This window comes from Hemicordylus capensis, chromosome 4 (genome assembly GCF_027244095.1).
Source record: "Hemicordylus capensis ecotype Gifberg chromosome 4, rHemCap1.1.pri, whole genome shotgun sequence".
Classification (NCBI taxonomy): Eukaryota; Metazoa; Chordata; class Lepidosauria; order Squamata; family Cordylidae; genus Hemicordylus; species Hemicordylus capensis.
The window spans coordinates 222,862,430-222,877,243 of NC_069660.1; the positions used below are offsets into that span (position 1 = coordinate 222,862,430).

A 14,814-nucleotide genomic window follows, 5' to 3' on the forward strand; every position below is an offset into this window, starting at 1 on the left:
CCACAAAGTATGAGATTATGCCTTTCAGTATCTTCCTATATTGCTGCTGCCCGATACAGGTACCAGCGGAGATGGCAACCTCATGCTTGCTAGGCAAGTAATTTCCTACTGCGCCATTAGGTGGTAAATTACTGGAAACTAAATCAATTGATACCACTGGAGCTTACTTCTGAGTAAACACACATAGGAATCAGGACCAGCAAAGATCCTATGCAAGAATGTGGGCTCTCTTTTTTCCTTCCTTCCAGCCCACAGAAGAGGGGAAACCTTCTGGAGGGAACTCCATTTATTTATCTGGGGCTTACTTCTGAGTAAAAATGTATAGTATTGGGACCAAGCAACCCATACCAGGAAGTTCTGATGAAGGAACCTTAAGGAAATCCTAAAAACCATTCCCACCCAGCACCAAGAAACCATAATTCTGGTGTAGACTGCTCTTTGACATGCAGATTCTAAATCAGAGCCAAACTGCCAGTGAATATGGAAGCTTCACTTGGTCATACTTATGAAATGAAGCCTCCATATTCATGGTTTGGCTCTCATGTAGAACCAACATGTTCAAGGGCAGTCTACACCACAATAATAGTTTATTGGCACTGGTTGGGAATGGTTTTTGGGATTTCCTTGCTGCACTTGTTTGGAGCTTTCTGGAAGCATGTAGCTGAGCACTATGAGGAAGAGGATGCTGGGCTGAAGTACACATGCCCTTTCCTGCACGATTTTGATGACTGAACCTGCAATTTTATGTGCACACCCAGAAAGAGGTAAATTCCATTAAACTCAATGGGATTTGCTTCCATATAATGAGGGAACAGTTAATCAACCCCTGAAAAATGGTGTTGGAGGAGGAGGAGAGAATAATGGAAAGGTCCTTTTAAAAATGTGAATGGAAAACAATTTTAAAATCCTGTGAGGTAAATCCACCACAATCTCACTCAGTACACAGATTGTTCTCAAAGAATCTGATATTAGCCAAAGCATCCCACAGGGCATAAGATCTGTTAATATTTAGAACAAAATTGCCAATAATCCATCTTCTCCTACTTTTTAGAAAATATAGCAAGAAAGATGATAGTAACTTTCATAATGAAGAACATTAGTCAAAGTAATCCTACTGAAATTAAAAGGACATGTTAATGAATGCCTAATATCCTTTTAATTTCATTGAGATTACTTTGAGTAAGCCATTATCCTATCAGCCATTAACCACTGAATGGAGATCTAAATGGAAGAAATCTACTCCGTCTATGCTCAGAGGCTGCATCACTTGCATACAACTTTTAAAATATACTACTTTCTAGACAGAAGGAAAAGAGACAGACACTAATATGGTCCAGTTATGGTTGCCATTGGCTCGTCTGGTGGCAACCTGAGACTGGGCTTTCTCTGTGACTGCCCTGGAGCTTTGGAATATGCTTCCCCGAGAAATAAGAACATCTCCTTCCATGGGCATAGCATCCATTTGACAAGGCGGGACAAATGTCCACCAGCCCGGAGGATCAGGGGGCCCACAAGGTTTGGGGTTTGTGCACCCTGCCACCACCGCTGCCCTTACTGTGCCAGGCACTGGTGCCCTGCTGCTGGGGCGTGTGGCGCTTTCTCCTCCTCCCTGCTCTTTCTCCTCCTCCTCCCTCTCGCTGCTGCTCCGCCCCCTGGCTGCCATGCAGGAGCTGCCAGAGATCCTGATCCACCACCACACCATGGCAGATGATGGGGGCCCGCGCCCAAGCTGGCGCTGCTGTTGGCCAAGGTGGCAGTGGTCACCCTCCCGCTCTTCACCGAATGGTGTCAGTGAGTTCAAGGAAACAGGGATGGGAGGGAAAGGCTTTGGCTGTCTAGGTTGCCCCACCACCTTACATATGACGTCAGGTGCTGGGGGCGCGTCCCAGGGCGTGGGGGCGTGTCGGGGCATTATTTGTGCGAACAAGGCCCCCTGGCTCAACTTTGTCCCCTGGACCCCAGGAACTTCGCTACGCCTGTCTTCTTCTCTGTTTGTTTTTAGGAAGACCCTCAAGAATCACCTGTTTTCGCAGGCTTTTAATTAGAATTAATTTTATTTTTTTAAATAACTGTTTTATCCTATTGTTTTTATTGTTGATTTTAATCAAAGGATTTCATGGGTTTTAATCTGTGACTTTTTATATTGTTTTAAACGTGTACACCACCTAGAAATGTACATATCAGGTGGTACAAGAAATATTATAAATAGATATAAAAACATGCCATAACTTTATTAAAAGCGGAAGAGCAACCAAGGCCAGAAGAGCTCATATCAACTCCTCATAGCTCTGCTGTAGCCAGAAAACAGGCCCTGGAAAAGTAGTGGGAGAGCTGTTGCTCAGGAACTGTGTGTCCTGAGAGAAAGAAGGAGAAAAAGAAGAAGATATAAGGGCTCCTACATGTTTCCATCCCTTAAAAGAGTTGGGGTTTCAAGAATTGGGGAGCTTTTGTTCCCTAGAGGACTCAAGGCCTACCACTATTTTGCTGATTACACCATCATGAAGGAAATTAAATCAAGCAAATCAATTAAATGTGTGTGTTTTTAAAGAAAAAGAAAAACTGAAGTACAAATTTAAAGTGAACGCAAATTACCTGTTTATTCATGTGATTCATCAGTTTATTCACTGATGAATAATAATGAGGTGGGATCACACTGTCACTATTACTGAATCCACTATTTCATTTAATTGTGTTTCTTCAGGTGGGGGTGTGGAGTGATACTTTATCTTAGTTGAAGGATTTACAAAGTTTTTGATGTGCAACATCAGGAGGGTCTAACCTTGTGGTTTGAGCTCACATGATTATATTACATGGTAGGTAATTGACTGAACTTCAGGCAAAATAGAACTTTGAAAACTACCGTTTGGATCCTGATCACTCTTTTGGGCTGAGTGGAGTGCTGCCAAGTGGGCAGACCAAAAATATTCCTAACTAACTATGTGTTGTCAAAAAAGAAAAAGATCTGTGCTACTAGAGGTGGTATTCTGTGAGTGTGAAGATCAATTATGTGCCCAGCCCAATTACTGAGGCCTACAATCCTATTAGTCCAGAGAGGCATGGGTAGTAACTTCTGTCAAACAAGACTTAAGATACCACAGTTCCCTCCAAAGAATACTGATCAAAATCAGCAGAAAGGAAAGCCTATTCTCCAATTAAATAGAGAGCTTCTATGGTAGAGAAAACTCTGACCAAAGACCCTTTCTTTATATCATAGTTCTGTTAATACAGGTTCAGTATCCCTAATCTGGACATCCGAAATTCTGAATACTCCAAAATCTGGATACCACCACGGTGTGCACCTGCAGCACCGACTCACTGCGGCTTAGTTTTCATTACATTTACAGCAACCTGTATTTATTGTAAATTCAATTCTTATTCATTTTAATACTTTAAATAAAACCTAAAAAAAAAAAATACAGTGTACAGTAACATTTCGTGTTTAGACTTGGATCCCATGCCCAAGATGTCTCATTACAAATATGCAAATATTCCAAAATCCAGAAAAGTCCAAAATCCGGAACACTTCTGGTCCCAAGCAGTTTGGATAAGGGATACTCAACCTGGATAATTAAGATGGGGAAGTTGTATCAGCATTTTAACATTATAAACCCTGAAAGTTCTCTTGGCGATAAAATCTAAATTGTCTGCCCCACCTGCCTGAAAGTTTGCAGTCATCAACTAGGGGATACCACCCTTTCAGATCTAGTGCAGAACGTTGCTAAGATGCAGCAGTTTATAAAGTGACCCTTAAAACTCTAGAAAACACGTGTTGGCTACTAGGGCTGTTCATCGGGAGCTGCAATCCCAATGAATCTGTAGCATCCCCTGGTGTTTCTCTCCCCAACATCTGCAATGCTACTCTGAAAAATTTGCAAAAGAGCCCATGTGGCAAATAGAACAAACAGATATCATGCTGTCTCAAACAGGTCAAAGGAAATTATCACGACTTCCCATTTCAACAAACTTAGCCTGTAATCGGTACCAAGCCTTGAATTTCAGAATCAACATAAATAGTATGCTTTTAGAGATCACTTCCGAACCGTAAAAAACTACAGGGTGTCAGTCAAGGAGTGACATTATGTTCACCACTGTCAACAGTGACATCCTTGATTCCGAGAAAGCTTTAATTGAAGGCTGGTGATGCAGGGTTTGAAGACAGAGGCAGAGGCCAGAAGTCATCAGACAGGTTCATCTATTAATTCAGTAAAGGAAGTTTGCATACCATGTTATTTAAGTCCGAATACAGGGTCAATAATCCCCCTTTTTAAACTATGGTCAAACTGAAATTATATTGTCATTTAACAGTTCCCCAAAATATATTAAATTACCTTTATTCTTTTTCCTTTTGCTTTTACTTAACAAGATACTGTTGTTGAAAGATAAGGGATAAGAAGAGCATTATTTCTGAAAGTATTTTAATGTAAGTATGAAGATTGCTAATATAATAAACAGTTCAAGGATCCTTCAGGGAACAGTAAATATTCTCTTCCATAGAATAAATCTTATTTTTGATCTCATGCCCACTCTCAGTATGTCACTTTAACACAGCAAGTCATAGGGGAAAAGAAAGCTAAAGCATTGGATACACTATAATTAGTGTTCAGAAATTAGATATTGTTTAGACAGTAAACATCCAGCTTGTACACCCGATAGGGGACACCTCTGTTTGTGCTTGAGGTACACTCATGGATGTCGGATTCAAATCTTTCTTTCCAATTACACACTGCACATGTTCAGTTTGTCCTTCCGTTTACAATATTTATGATCAGTTAGACAAATCAATCCATAACAGGTTTTCAGATAAACAACCCCCTTTTCATTTATTCATTTTAAAAGAAATGAATCCAGAGTATGCCACTGGCATTCCTCTTTGGAGCTTGGATTTGGGAAGAAGACTGAGAAAGAATGTTTTGGGTCCTGTGGAAGGTGAAGACAATTTTAGGGAGAAAAGTGATATATGTACGGAGAATGACCTTATCCAGTTGAAAGATGAGGTAATGAGGGTCACACCTCAAAGCCCATAGTTCTCCCACTCTCTTCATAGAAGTGATAGCTACAAGAAAGACCGTCTTAAGCATAAGAGATAGAGGTCGCAGATAGCCAGGGGCTCAAATGGTTTGTGCATGAGGGCGTTCAGTACTGAAGGTAAGACCCACAGGGGCAGTCTTGAAGGGGTGGAAGCTGGCCCTTCAGAAAGCATTTAACTTTAGGCAAACAGAAAATGAAAATGGAAGAAGCCAGCGGGCCGCAACTACCATCAAGTGAACTCTAATGGAAGCCATACAGAGACCTGATTTCTTCAAGGCCAGTAAGTAAGAGAGTGGGAGCAGGGATGTAGTAGGATCTCCTCATTATGCTTTTCAGCATAAGTACAGAAATGCTTCCATTTAGCCTTAAACAAGGTAAGAGTGGAAGGTTTCCTTGATGCAGACAGAACTGCCAGGAGTTCAGATGACCGGGGGGGTGAATGTACCATGCTGTCAGTCATAGGTGGGAGATGTCTGGGTGAAGGAGCTTGCCCCGCCGCTGAGAGAGGAGTGCCGGGTGGTGCGGGGTAAAGGAAGGCCCCTCAGGATAGGAGAAGCTGGCTTGGGAACCAGGGGCATCACAGCCACCTTGGAGTCATGATAATGCAGTGTGCCTTGTTTCATTGAATCTCTTGCAGGACACAAGAAAGAAGAAGAATTGGAGGAAAGCAAAGTGAGCATTCCAGCTCAAAGCATCTCCCAGGGAGCCAGGACCTGCCTGAGAGCAGAACCATGGGCATTTATGGTTGTCCAAGCTGGCAAAAAGGTCTATGCTCAGTTGACCCCACAAACGGAACACCCTGCGGAGGGCTAATGGGTGGAGCTGCCACTTGGGAAAGGAAGTGAGTCCTGCTGAGAGAATCCACCAGGACATTCTTTTGGTCTTGTATGTGAATAGCAGAGAGATGAATTCCATGGCATATGGCCCATTTCTAGAGAGTGAGGGACAGCTGAAGAAGTGAGTGAGACCCAGTTCCCCCTTGATGCTTTATACATGGCTGTGATGTTGTCCCATCAGGATATGAGCCCGCTGGCCAGAGATGTGAGGAAGGAAACCTTTTGGGGCCTTGAAAATGGCCAGAAGTTTCAAATAGTTTATATGGTGGGAGCTTTCGGAAGGAGTCCAAAGGCCATTTAGATACAAGCGGTTGCAATGCCCCCCCCCAACTTCAAGGCATCCATTGTATTCCGTATTTGAGGGGTCAGGCAGTGGAACGGTGTGGATCCAGTCAGGCTCCACACAGAGCTCCACCATCCAACACTGTTCACTAACTCTAGAGGTACGTAGAGGCGCAAATTTTGAGGGTGGTATTGGGGGCTGAAGGAGTCCAAGAACTACCACTGGAAAGTTTGCATTTTCAACCGGACAAAAGAGAGAGTAAAGGTTATGGAGACCATAATATCTAGGAGACGTTGGATGTGATGCGCTGAGTGATAGTGCAAAGCGTGGGTGGATAAAGCCATGTCTAGTAACTGAGTCACACGTTCTTCTAGAAATGAAACAGCTTGCTGGACAGAATCAAAAATAGTTCCAAGAAATTTTATTCGGAGAGTGGGAGTCATTGAGATTTCCACCAATTGATCCTGAGGCCTAGGTTTTGTAGAATTGCAATGGTGGAGTCCAGATGGAGGTGCAGAGCCAGTTCTGACTAAGTTACTATGAACCAATCATCTAAAAAAGGGAAGATTTAATGCACCTTTCCTGCAGGTGGGCAACCACCACCACCATACATTTGGTCTAGGCCCTCGGTGCCATGGAGAGAACGAAGGGTAGAGTTTTGAATTGGAACTTGTGAGACCCTATCTGAAAGCGAAGGAATTTTTTGTGCAATGGGTGGATGGATATATGGCGTATTACACATCTTCCAGGTCAAGGGAGATGAACCACATGTTCGCAGACAGGAGAGTGGTGATGGAGACAGTCAACATGCAGAACCTTTTGTTAGATACACAGGGCCATAATGGGATTAATACTCCCAACCTACTCGGGATGGTGAAGTAGGAGGAGAAGAAAATGTCATAAAGGTGGTCTGGCACAGGTTCTATTGCCCCTTTTTGAAGAAGAATGTTGATTTCGTCCCACAGGGCCAGATTCTAGGGAGTGCTCTTGGGACCCGAGTTCAGTGGGTGATCAAGAAACTCGATGGTATAGACCAGGCAAATAATGCTAAGTACCCAGGCATCCATCAGGATGGTTTCCCACACATTCAGGAAGGGTCTCAATCTTGTTTGAAAATCAAGCCCACTTGTGTTAGGGAGCAGCCTTTCGCTTAGGCTGGGCTGCCTTTTTGGATAAGAACTGTCTCTTTTTGTACAGTGTCCTTTGTTGATTAAAGGACTGGTCAGAATGGGTCTGAGAGGACAACTTTGAAGATGTAGAGTGCTGAGGTTTGAAAAATTTAGTGTAACAGGATATAGTAGAGGAAGTGAGACTCGTGGATTGAGCAGCTTCTGAACATGTTACATGGTTTCATCAGTTTTAGTTCTGAGTAAAGCCTGGCCATCCAACAGGAGGTCTTCAATCCTGGTCCTGGCCTCAGGGGCCAAGCCTGAAGAGCGTAGTCAGACATGGCGGTGCAAGGTGATGGAATTAGCCATAGCTGTGGCAAAACAATCAGAAGTATGAAGAAGCTGCTTATTCAATTTGAAGGCCTTGCTTTGCACAGCCAAGGCTGTTTCATGTTCGTCCGAGGGCAAGGAGTCCAGGAGGGAAGATAAGCTTTTCCCATAGTAAATGGCCGTATCTTGTCATGCAAATCTGATAGTTTGTGAGTTTTAAGTGAAGGGATGATGTAGCATAAAGCCATCTGCAAACTTCTTTCCCTGTCGACTGGCATTGACAGTGCCTAATGACATGATCTATTCTGAGCCACCTCAACAACAATAGAGTTGGGAGTTAGATGTCTTTGTAGAAAAGGACAATCATCCAGATATATTCGATAGAAGTTTCCCACCTTCTTGGAAGTTGCCGGGACCGATGAAGGTTTTCCCAGCAGCTGCAAGTAATGTCTAGAATTGCTGGATTCATAGGCAAAGTCATGGAGTGATGGGCATCATTATCAATTAGATCAAAGATGGGATTAGTTGAAGGCTTGACTGGGTCTTCTGTGTATGGAAAGAAGGTGGGCGAGGCAGGAGAATCTGCGGTTACACTGGAGCAGATAGCGGAGATGGGGCTGCTGCAGGCGGGTGGCGAGTGGAGCAGGTAGATGCAGGATATGTGTGTGTGTGGACAGATGTTACAGCAGAAGGATGCTGGCAGTACCTGGTATGGGAGTGAGGCGGAGAAGGAGATTTATGGCCTTGAGGACAGTATCTCCTGCAGGGGGATCGTGACCTGCCATACAATGGAGAATGGCAACTAGAGAAGTGATTGGGAGAGTAAGCAGAATAAAAGTAATAATAACCCCTGTAGTCAGCACGGTCATCAAAGGAAGACTTGGTTGCATAGCGTGGTCCATAATGGCTATCCCCCAAATAAGTAAAGCTGTCAAGGGAGCTGCAGGAGTGGGAAAAGGATCCTCACCATAGCCACCGCAGTAGGGTGAAATGTCATAGAACTTCTGCGTGGAATGATGTTCAGTAGATGGAGTACGTGCCCTAGGCACTGGTAAGAGGTGAGGCAGGGGAGTTCCCTGGTCCAGGAGACAGGTGGGGCTCAGACTCTGCCTCCGAAAGGTGCGCCAGCTCCAACTGACCTCAAAACAGTGGTACATCTGTTGGTAACCTCCAGACTTGACTTTTGTAATGTGCTCTTTGTAGGGCTGCCTTTGTACGTAGTCCAGAAATTTCAGTTGGTACAGAATGTGGCAGCCAGGTTGGTCTCTGGGTCATCTCGGAGAGACCATGTTACTCCTTTACTGATGGAGTTACACTGGCTGCCAATAGGTTTCTGGACAAAATACAAAGTGCTAGTTATAACTTACAAAGCCCTAAACGGCTTAGGCCCTGGGTATTTAAGAGAGCATCTTCTTCATTACAAGCCCCACTGCCCATTGAGGTCATCTGAGGAGGTCCATCTCCAGTTATCGCCAACTCGTTTGGTGGCTACACAGAGATGGGTCTTCTCGGTTGCTGCCCTGAGATTGTGGAATGCGCTCTCTGCTGAGATACGATCTTCCCCATCTCTGGCAATTTTCAAAAAACACCTGAAAACCCATCTTTTCGCAAATCTTTGTTATTTTTAAATTGTTAAAGTGAGTTTCACAGACAGTGCCAGAGTCAGGGTTCCCTGTTGGAGGGCTAGAGGCAGCAGGGGGTGGGCATTTTTGGCAGAGAATAGTCTGCTGAACCAGCAGTAGCAGAGGCCATTATAGATGAAGAGCAGAGCGCCTTTCCCCACAAACTGACACAGTCTGGAGGCTCTGTTTTGGCGGGCCTGCCAGGTGAATCACTGGCAAAGAGTGCAAGTCTGGACCAGATGAGATTCCTCTCAACAAAATAAACAGAGTTGGTGGCCATCTGAAGAAGGGAACTTGGCACTGCATGAGGGACAATGTTTAAAAGCAGCAAAGTTGTCAGCCATTAAATCCCCCTGAAGGGAAAAAGAGGCGAGCTCCTCCAAAGGGGGTGGGTGGGCAAAAAAACAAAATGCAACATAGAAAGAGGGTGAGACAAAACTGTGGACAGAAAAGAATAAACCACAAGAAACAAATAGAAGGAGGGCAAATACATAAATATTTTTGGTAGAAAAGGAAAAGCACTTTCCAGTCAGAGATGATGTCTTCTTGGCAGACGAAGAAAAAACTGAGGTCAAAACTGGGCACATGGCACTAGGTAGAAGGGGGTGGGACTTAGGAGGCCTGTCAAAGCTTGGAAAAGTTTACCGGTCCTGCCTTCATTTCAAAGCGAAGCCCAATTGTGTGATGGGCAGAGACCACCCAGAAGAAGTGGAAGTGATAGGAAGCACATTTTGCTTCTTCCTGATCCTCCCACTTCCCCACTCTGCTTTTGAAACTGGCAGATGGAGGGACATGGTAAGGAGGGAGGAGGAGATGCTGAGTGCAGCCAGGGAGAGGCAGAGCTTCTAGCCTGGTGGTGAATTCAGAGAATGAGGGAGTGGCCAGTGACATGGGGATAAGTGTGCTTCAAAAAGAAGTCTGAGGGGATAGCGGTGGTTGAAGCAAGGTAGAGGTGGCAGTGGGTCTGTGGAGACAGCCAAACTGTTGCCTATGTCAATACTTCTCTGCTTAGGCAGCTGCCTCACCTCGGCTCATTAGTGGAGCAACCCTGAATCTTTGTGTTTGCCATTTTGCCCCTTCCCCGCTTCAAAAGGATGGGAAATGGAGATTTGGAATTTATCTGAAAGAATGCTCAAGCATGGCTTCAGACAAACTAGGTATGGCCCCTGGATAAGCTTGGAATGCACTGACCAAGAAGGAGAAACTTAATCTGGTTTGGCTGTTATTGACAATGGAAGTTCTTCTGAAATATTGATTGCCCATTGATCATGAATCCTGGAGTTAAATATCCAGTAATCAAACCGTAAAAGTTTCTAGGAGTTTTCTAGTCAATTCTTTGTTCAAACCCATGAGAAGTCTTGATTCCAACTGAATCAAGAAGTCACAAAGCTTCCCACCAAATGCTAAATTTTGTTGCTTAATAAAATGACTCAGTGGAGCTGATAGCTACAACCAAGGAGTTGTAGCTTTAATTTCTTTTTAACTTAATTATGGTATTGAAGATAGTGAAATCCTACCCAATTTGCTTCAAGAAAATATATTTGCAGAATTTTTCCTAAAAATGTTTACTAAATATTTAAGTATTATTTCACTGATAGTAAATGGATAAAGTCCAGACCCTTTTATAAGAGATGTTTGCGAGGATTAATGTTTTTAAAATGTAGAGGTAGTTTCTAACCATCTTTAAAACAGTCATCACATGGTCCACAGAAAATTAACTTTTTTCAATTAACCAAAAGTTTGTATGGGATTTCTAAAGAGAATTTTTAATGCTCTTTAATGAAGCAAAGAGTTTTGACTACAATTGTACCATTAAACACAGAACAAAGCAGGCAAAAAGGAAATTAATTTATAAAGTAAAAGTCCTGAAGGCATCATTCTATGGGTGACAACAGATGTGATACACAACAGAGCACTAGGGAAGGTTGTTTTTTTCTTAGCAGACGCCGAGATCCCTGATTCAATATTACTAGATTCTAATTTGGCTTAATACCAAAATTCTAATAAAGCTAAAATAAAACTAGTAAATACTGCTTACACATCTAACTTTGCTAGGAGTTACAAGAGACAACAACCTCTCATATAATGTACATAATTGCTTAACTGCAATGAAGAGATATTTTTTTAAAACCTTTAACATATGGATGTCAAACTCAAAGACTTGAGGACGAAAGCTGACTCTCACACAGAAACCTAGGACAACACATAAAGTTGACAGTTTTGATAGGGTGGGGGCTGTGGTAGGATCAATATTTAACTTATAAAAACACCATCCCAACATAAGCCATTCCTAATGTACTATCCTTCCACATTTTACCTCCAAAAATTATTTCCGTTGCAATCGCTGCAGCCTCAGATTGCTTACCATCTCAGTTATCTTCCTACACACCAGAAGCATAGATACGACTGAACATGGGGACTGGGGAAATCACAAATGTCCTTGGGCCCCTCCGGGAGTTCTATCCACTGACTGGATGACAGCTTGCTCATTCCTTTTCCCCTTGTGCCTCTCTGAAGAAAAAGTGTGTGTGTGTGTGTGTGTGTGTGTGTGTGTGTGTGTGTGCGCAGAGGCTCATCTTCCATTTTTGTACCTACCAGAGCCTACTTCAGCTTGCTACTCCTGTCCTACATGCCACTGTTTATGATCAAATATTGAGTAAAAAGGTGGAGGTATCATAATCCCACTGGATTATTGTTCTCACAGCAGGTATACAGCGTATCAGATTAACTAGAACCACAGTTTTTTTACTCTGTTACAATAATGTGGACCCTGGTTTTCCTCATGTAATGTACAACATATGCTAACTCTAGATAAATGTTAAGCACAAACCTTCAGTGTTAACACATTAGTCCCTAATACAGGGCTTCCCCAGAAGATTATGAATTCCATTACTCTATGCATCTGTTCAACTATTACATGTGTTAAGTATCTCATTTGGTCCACACAGCCGCTAAAATGTTAATTACAGCACTCAGATGCAAGTGTATGCATTAGTAAATAACTGTGCTTGGAAGATGGTTTGTATTTGTTATAATTGAATACCATGGTAGCTGTCAGGAAGGGCAAAGAAGTTGCAGTATCACATTCTACATGTCAAAAGCATTCAATAAGTATTGCGAAACATCTTTCTTTTTTCTTCTTTGTTAGGAACTTCTCTTGCCCTGGGGAAGCTAAAATGTCATGCTCAGCTGCCCTTGGAAAACACTGGAAACAGCCCCCCCCCTTTCACAAATAATGGATGACGCCTTTCTGTCAAACTTATATGTGATTCAAGTCCAAACAACCTGGCATTTTGGGTAATGGATGCTATAATTAAAATGTGAGTCCTAAAGAACCTGTTGTTTTAGTGGGTGTTTTTAGTAATGGCTTTGTTCTACATGAAGATAAAAACTCCCTAACAAAGGAATTAATGTATTGCTTTAATAGGCTGCACCCTGAGTTAAGTTTTAAAATTTATGAGTTCTCTGCAGCATTGTTCTTTAAACAATGGTATTGTCAAATGCAACCAGTGAGAAGATTAAAGTTCTCCCAGCAGATTAAGTACAAATTATCTGTCCTCCTGTTTCAGCATCATTTGTTCATTTATCACATAACGTCTAGTATTTCTGGTCAGTGTCAATATGCTCTGCATCCTTGCAGTTAACAGATGTCTTCTCTTGTCGAATGAATTACTTTATGTTTCACGCACTGGTGGCCGCAGATGTGTCACTATAGCAACATCATTAATTTCAGATCTTACCGGAAACATGCACTCCAATCAAACCTAATTATACCACATTGCTTTCTTGTCCCACAATAAGGAAACTATAATGCAATTATTGGGATACTTCATTTTCTATTCTGCTGTGGCAAATGAGGGAGCCACTGTGATGGACGCTTCTTGTCAAAAAGCTTATTGATGAAGCACAAACCCAATTTACAATCATACAAAGGACTACCTTGCAATTATGTTAGTAATGTAATGCTCCTTAGACTCTACAAATAATGCTTAATCATTTCAAGAGAAACTAGAGCCACAGTGCAAGATTTTTGCAAGCTATTTTCTGCATTCCCTTTTCATTGTCAGTACTGAAAGCAGCCTATAGATACCTACTTTTGATATGTGGTTGAAGTGAGGCAGTCCTATCAAAAGATCACTAACTTGAGTGATTTTTTAAAAAATCACAGTGATTTATTTCAAGTTGAACATTCAAACTTCAATGGCAAAACGATATACATTACTGCACAAGTCAAGTATATTTTGAACTACTGTTGAAATAGCAGTTTATACATCTGAATAAGGCTTCTAGAATAGTCATTCCAAGTACTGAGATTTATCTCCCCTGAGGGGATGGGGCCATAGCTCATTGCTAGAGCATCTGCTTTGTAGCAGAAGGCCCCAGGTTCAATCCCTGGTAACTCCAAGTAGGGTTGGGAAAGACTCCTGTCTGGTACCTTGGAGAGCAGCTGCCAGTCAGAGTAGACTGTACTTGGATAGGTAATTATCTGATTCACTATAAGGCAGCCTTTTGGAAGACAGGTCTATCAATGGCTACTAGTCTAGTGGCTGTGGGCCACCTCCAGCCTCAGAAGTACAATGCCTTTCAATACCAGTTTCAGAGGAGCAACAGCAGGAGAGAAGGTATCACCTCTTGCCTGTGAGCTCCCCAGAGGCATCTGGTGGGCCACTGTGTAAAACAGGATGCCGGACTAGATAGGCCTTAGGCCTGATCCTGCAGGGCTGTTCCGATGTTCTTCCATTTTTATTTATTCAGTTTAAGTACAGAACAGCAATCAACCACAGCCTAGAAGATTTTGGTTCAAATCTTACTTGGAAATGATCTGTCAAGTAGATTTGGGCAAGGCACTCTCATTCCTCATTGGTGCTCAGTAAAGTGGGAATAGTAACACTATCTTTAAAGGCAGATGAGTAATTACTGCAAAGCATTGCAGAAATTAACAGGTATCTAAATTCTTATATCCAGAGCTCCTGCATGTACCACCTTTAGACGTGCCAACACAGCCCTGTGATTTGCAGGGATGTTGTACCTCTCCACTTACACAGAGCCAAGAGATAGTTTCAGTTTCATGTTGTGGACACTGCATGGTAATTTTGGTGTTAAGCAGACACCAGTCACACACTGAAACTTCAAAATTAACTTATTTTCCCAAATTTTTAAAAAATGAACATATTTTTCAAAGCAAAATAAACTTTGAAACTTCATCATGTGACAGCTACCTGTCACAGACTGCCTCTTCACACCTTCAGTGTTTAGATGAGCCCTAAGCTACACCAGGAAACTGCAAAGTGTACAAAGCTCCAGTTTAGAGAATACACCACTTGTTTCATAGCTTCTAGTATCTAGAACGTAAAATATAGACAAGACACAAGACATCAGAATAGAACTGATTACAAAGACAATGAAAGACAATTTCTAGGTGTGAAAGACAATTTCTAGGTGTGTATTCTTAATTCAAAAATTTACCACAACTTATCTCAAGCTATCCAGAGAGTCAGGTGAGATGCCAAAAAGCAACCTTGTTCCATACTTGACACTAAAACTATTAAATAATAATAATAAATTATTATGATCAAGCAGAAATTGTAACTAGAAAAATATTTGTC

At 42.4% G+C, this 14,814-nt stretch overlaps 1 protein-coding gene across 5 annotated transcripts in view; it reads right to left on the reverse strand.

Moving 5' to 3' along the window:
- The window catches only part of ATP9B (ATPase phospholipid transporting 9B (putative)), a 282,460-nt gene that overhangs the window by 76,869 nt on the left and 190,777 nt on the right, over positions 1–14,814 (reverse strand). The gene's annotated exons all lie outside the window — the stretch shown is intronic.